The sequence below is a fragment of the Magnolia sinica genome, chromosome 6 (genome assembly GCF_029962835.1).
Source record: "Magnolia sinica isolate HGM2019 chromosome 6, MsV1, whole genome shotgun sequence".
Classification (NCBI taxonomy): Eukaryota; Viridiplantae; Streptophyta; class Magnoliopsida; order Magnoliales; family Magnoliaceae; genus Magnolia; species Magnolia sinica.
The window spans coordinates 83,932,320-83,938,469 of record NC_080578.1 but is presented as its reverse complement, the minus strand read 5'-3'; the positions used below and the strand labels follow the sequence as shown (position 1 = coordinate 83,938,469).

The following is a 6,150-nucleotide window of genomic DNA, read 5'->3' as shown; positions in this document are numbered from 1 at the left end:
TTCAGTTAATGATTTATGATTGCTAATGTAGTATGTACATGATAACTTATATATATTTCAATTTATGTTCAATAGATTGCAATTTATAGTATAGCGACACCTACGTGTTTGATGAAATGCATGAATGAGTAGATTATTGATTTTGATGATTAAATGTGAATTTATGGATACCTTCTGTAACATCCCGAAATTTTCATAGACCCAGTACATACTCGTGCTTGAGAATTTTGGGTGTTAATAATGTATAAATTGGATGCTTTAAAAATCATACCATAAATTTTTTTATTCATTTAGATCACATCCAGTTATATTCATGAAGGTAACCATTCACGAGAATAAAATCGACTGTATTTATTATTTCATTTGAGTAAAAGAATTCAACAAATTATTAAATGCTCTCTCAATAGGTGTTTATTGCATTATTGAGTTTGCAACGAAAATATAAAACTAAATCATAAACTATCATCTTATTCATTTAGTATAATCTTTCATAGGGAGATAGTCCTCTAGGTCTTCAATTTATACATCACCTGCATCATCTATATGGTCAGAGAGGGTTAATGCCTTACTCATAGTGATGGTTATCCTTTAAGATTAACAATAATTCAAGAGATTCATAAAAGTAATGTAAGGGTTTCAATACATCTCGTACTTCACTACTACGAGTGGTATCAGCATGCACAACAATTATATATATAAATGCATGCCTAGCAAAGTGTGTGCGGCTCATCATACTTAGTGATCATCATAATATGGAATAAGGTTTATAAGAAACCCAAATCGCCTCACATCCCATAACTATGTGTTGAGGGTCAAATATTGTATATTATCCCCCATTTATATCTTGGTTTTATGAACATGATAATACTTAATGTTCTATTTTGCTCATGTTTGTGTTGTAAGGTGAATTTAAGAGCTTGGATTGAGAATGGTGCTAAAACCATGGATTTAATGCTCAAGAATCACGAAGGCAAGGGATGAATCTTAGGAGACTAAGATTAAAGAATTCATATGCAAAAGACCAAGAAAACCAAGTGAGGAATGAAGAGAATTAAAGATTTAAAGTGAAGAAAAGAAATTTTGAAATCGTCCTTAAAAAATATATCTAAAACTCTAGGTCATTTTGTGAAATTGTGAAGAGTGAAGTCTATTTTAGCAAACTACGTAAATTTGAGGCGATTTTTATAATTTTCCAACTAGGTGTGAAAGTTGGAGTTCCACAACTATAAATAAGACTCTTTAGGATGTTCTTAGGCATCTTCTATGGGTTAGGAGTGAAGAAAAAGGGTGGGAAGCCTTCGCAAGAGTTTTTCTTCTTCTTCCTTAGTTGTTTTTATGTTTTATTTAAGTGACTTTAGTTTCATCATGTATATAGTTGGCTAAACCTCTTAGCTAGGGCTAAGAGGTGAAGCTTGGAGTATGATGGGATGTTTCTAATGCATTGATTCATGTTTATATTGAACTCTCTTTGATTCTTGTTTGATTATAAGAAATCTTGTTGTTTGCCATTGTCTCTAGGGCATGTCTAGGTGATAGAATCACTTCCAATCCTCACAATCAATCATAAGAGAATTATGAAGATTAGAAGGGATTCCATCATCCCTTCTAATCAATGTCCAAATCATTTTTCAGAAATTAATCCTTTATGTAATCAAGTATAAATGAGTAAGGTCAAGACAAGAAGATGTGACTTTGAAAACCAAGGGCCGAATCACCTAGCAATTAATCAAATAGGTTCTTTATCAGTTTTAAGATGATAAATTCATGTATCCAATTTTTTCAATGAATGTCAACTTACTTCCCACGAAAATACTAGTGTTTCACAATATTAGCCATGTTCATCATATCAAAATAAGTCAAAAACTCAAGTACTGATTCCAAACACACCCCCCCTTTCTCTTCTTTTTCCAGTTTTTGATTTTATATCGACAACTACTCTTATTCACTCTTTTTTTTAGACAATTCATCGTTTTCAGAGACCTTTTTCATTCTCGTCAGAAATATTGTCATTTTTTCATGGCCTTTTTGTCGATCTCCTATTTTTTTACTGGTTTTTCATCTTTTAGGGTGGATAAAATTCTCTAGACTCAATTCTCAATGTCTATCAATGATTCACATACTACCAATTAGAAATCGTAGCATATCCTAAGGAAGCAAATTGAACGTGTTTTGTGATTTAGATTAACATGATATACAAATTTCCTTTTAATCATTTGAGAACCTAAGGTGATAATTTACTTGGGTGAACAAACTCCAACAGTTCAAGATTCAATCTTCATCTTATTATCCTGCTCAAAGCATTCTTAATTACACAAACTATCACTTCCAACTTGAAACATTGAAATTTTTCAAAAAAAATTTGCTCAAAACTAAGAAAACCCTGATTAGTTTACCTAATCCCCCATCCCCAACCTAAAATCTACATTGTCCTCAATGTAAAAGAAGTGAACATGAAATACATATGAGGCAATGAAAAAAAAGGGAATAATGATGGAAAGATGGTACCTGGAAGAAGAAAGTTGAAGCATTTCCATGGATCTTAGAATAAAATGGGTTAACCCAAAACAAAACTCAATAGAGTATAAGCAAATTATCCTAGTCCTAAATCATATGAAAGCCATAAATTCTAATCATTAACTGTGAAAGCACAGGAAATCTACTCAGTTATGCATCCAGGTTCTTTTCCAGCAAGCAGCTTGATAAATTTCTCAAAAGGTTTCTCAACAAGATCATCCGAAAGCCCTTTTTGTAGCAGGCTTGGATGTCTTGAAGCATGATTTTCTAGAGAAATTTATGGACCCCAGCATAAAGTTTCTTTTTAAGCTCCTAAGGTGTCCAAAGTATATATGATTCACCTGTGATAGAAAAAGTTTAGAAGTTAGTACAACATGTTAAATCAGAAACTACAAGTAGATGAAATTCAGAAAAATTCTCAGTAGGTGGTGTAGTCTCAACACATTCCGAAGTTTTAGACCTCGGTTCAATTTTCAGTTTCTCCTCCTTTGATGGTAAACATTTAAGATCTATGAAAGGAGGGACTTCAAAATGAGGGTTCTCTCAGTCAATAACAATTACCAAGGTATTGTCGTGCAAGGTATCCACTATGTCTTGTATCAATGGATCGTTTGAAACCACCAACTGCACCGAGTAATCTTCTAAAGAGTCAAAGTATTTAGTTAAAAGGAGTTCATTCACCACATCGAGATCTGTGATGATATGCCTAATAACTCCTTTATCTTTTTCAAGAGTAGAAATGAGCATACTCTCCTATTTTTTCTTAAGGTGAGATAAAAGCACCACCGGGTATGTCTCTTCTTAACTTAAGTAAACTTGTTCAAGCTTAGCGGGTAAAGGTTTTAGGTCAAGCTTCAGTGTCTTGAAGTTAGACATTAGAGGCATTGCATCAGTTTGGGGCAAATCTTCAAATTGTGGCCTCTACCAGTTAACTTCAAGTATCGGCGTGATTTTAAGCATAACATCCCTTTCCCTAATCGTGTCATGATCCAAATCAGGGGAGTGAGCCAAAGACGTCTCAAGAGGGTCAGAGTATAGAGTCAGGAGCGCTCTATCTTCCATGAATGAGTTAATTATGTTAATGTTGTGGGCCTCGTCATCATCCTCTGCCTGTTTGCTCATATTGAAAAAGATATTGAGCTCCAATGTCATATTTTCAAAAGATAAACTCATAACCCCATTCCTACAATTAATAAATGCATTTGATGTGGCAAGGAATGGGCGACCAAGAACGACAGGAATTTGAGTGCTCATGCCCATGATGAGTTGAGTATCTAGGACGATAAATCTACTGGGTAGTAGAATTTGTCAACTTGGACCAACACATCCTCAATTATCCTTCTCGATAGACAAACTGAACGATCGGTAAGTTATAACGTGGTCCATGTGGGTTTTAATTCACTCAGACTAAGTTATTCGTAGACCGAGTATGGGATTAAATTTACACTCGCTCTTAAGTCAAGAAGTCCATGCTTAATCTGGTAGTTCCTAATTACACAAGTGATGGTTGGGTTACCAGGGATATTTGTATTTCTATGGCACATCTTTCCTTTGTATGTTTTGCTGTCTTTTGGTAGTGTATAGATCTTTCAGAAATGTGGCATACGAAGGTATTTGTTTACGGCATCCAGTAAAAGAATGTTGACCTTCACTTGCTTAAGCACATCTAGAATATCCTGAGAGTTAGAAAGAGGTTTTGGTGCAATTAATCTTTAGGGGAATGGTGCAATCGGCTTTCCTTGAAGTTCCGGTTCTAACTCATGTAGAGTGTTGCTAGGTCTATCAATTTCATCTAATTTCGGGTCCTTAGACTTTTCAGCTCTTACCAGAATCGATTTGTCAATTGTTTTCTCACTCCTAAGAGTAGTAACAGACTTAGCTTGCTCCATTTGATTTGTGATAGACTTAGCTTGTTCCATTTGATTTGAAGAGCTCGGGTCACCGACCTCATATTGTTATTTCGGATTGGAAAGAGGTTGAGCTAGAAGGCTTCTCTTCTCCCCAATCACACTTTTTGTTTTAAGCCCTTGTATGGCCTTTGTAAGGTCTTGAAAGGCTTGTATCATACCCTGATTGAAATGCTTTTGATTTTGAAGATGCTTTAGAACCAGATCCTCTTGAGGTTTCCCTTGATTTAAGAATTGGTTAGGGAATCCTTGAGGAGTAGTAGTTTGTCTATTTCTCTAGCTGGAGTTGTACGTATTTGAGGTAGGTCCACTAAAAGGTCTTTGGTAGTTGTTCACGGTATTTGACTACTTCAGAATTTCTTAAAAAGTAGGTATTGTTGGACAATTTTCAGTCGTATGTATGTTACAAGCGTAAATACCACAAACTACTTCCTTAGCCTTATCCTTCTGAAGTTCCATCGCCTCGACTCTTCTTGTGAGATTGGCTACCCTTGCACTCAAGTCATCTTCTTCTTTTAAAGCATACATTCCTCCCCTTTCCTTTGATTGAGTAGGCTTGGAAGTGGTGGTTTTTAGATAGATGTCACATGATTGTACGTTTTCAACAAGACTGTCTAAATAATCCCACACATCATTGACATCTTTGTTCATGAATTTCCCATTACACATCGTCTCGACTAATTGGCACATGGAAGATGTCAGTCCATCATAGAAGAAATGTGATGTGTCACATTTTAAAACCATGTTGTAGGCATGAACTAACAAGATCCTTGAACCGCTCCCAACGTTAGAAGAATGTTTCATTTTCCTTTTGGGCAAAGTTCATGATTGACTTTCTGAGGGTGTTCATCTTATGATATGGGAAAATTTTCTTAGTGAACTCCCTTGTCATGTTGTTACATCTACCAATTAATCGTGGACGTAATGAGTGCAACCACGGCTTGACCTTTTCTTTTAAGGAGAAGGGAAAGAGTTTCAGCCTGACTGTGTCCTCAGACACATTAGGAAAGTATAAAACGGCTATTATCTCATCAAACTCTTTCAAGTGTAGATATGGATTTTCAGATTCAAGCCCATGGAATTTTCGAAGGAGTTGGATCACTCCTGGCTTGATATTCACATATCCTGTATTCTCTGGAAAAACCATGCATGAAAGTGTACTGACCCCTGCCAGTTATAAATAGTCTCGTAAAGTACGAGGCAGGGGTGCATGATGCACCTCATTCTCATCCTGGATTTCCTCGACCCTAGGTTGAGGTGGATTTGGAGGTTGATTGGCCAGTTGATTGACAGCCATAACTTCAGTTAACTTTGTGGATCTTGAGTGATATCTAATCCTATGATGGATAGATAACCCCTTAACCAATCCTTATTCACTCAAGAGACGTTGAGTGTTATCACGGACCCACTCAGGCATGAAACACTCTCAGCCCTCAATTTCAAAATCTAATCTAAACCTAAAAGGAAAGAGGGAAATATAAATCTAGAAATAGAAATAGAAATAGAGAGAATTAGAAAGGGGTTACCAAATTAGAAGTTTCTATTTTGGGATCCTGTAGAAGAAAAGGGAAAGTGAATTAGTTTTTAAAAAAGAATTAAGAAAGCAACCTAGTTTTTTTTTTTTTTAAAGGAAAGTTTCTAAAAATAGAAAGTAAGTTAGTTTCTAAAAACATAAAAGGGAAAAGAGATTAGTTTATAAAAACAGATTAGGAAAGTTTCTAAAAAAAAA

The 6,150-nt window shown here is 35.2% G+C and overlaps 1 non-coding gene across 1 annotated transcript; it reads left to right on the top strand.

Annotated features, from left to right (window-relative positions):
- The first annotated feature begins 5,158 nt into the window (after positions 1–5,158).
- LOC131250255 (small nucleolar RNA R71) lies at positions 5,159–5,265 on the top strand. Its single transcript, XR_009173181.1, has one exon. It is a non-coding gene; the product is annotated as a small nucleolar RNA R71 (small nucleolar RNA).
- The last annotated feature ends 885 nt before the right edge of the window (positions 5,266–6,150 follow it).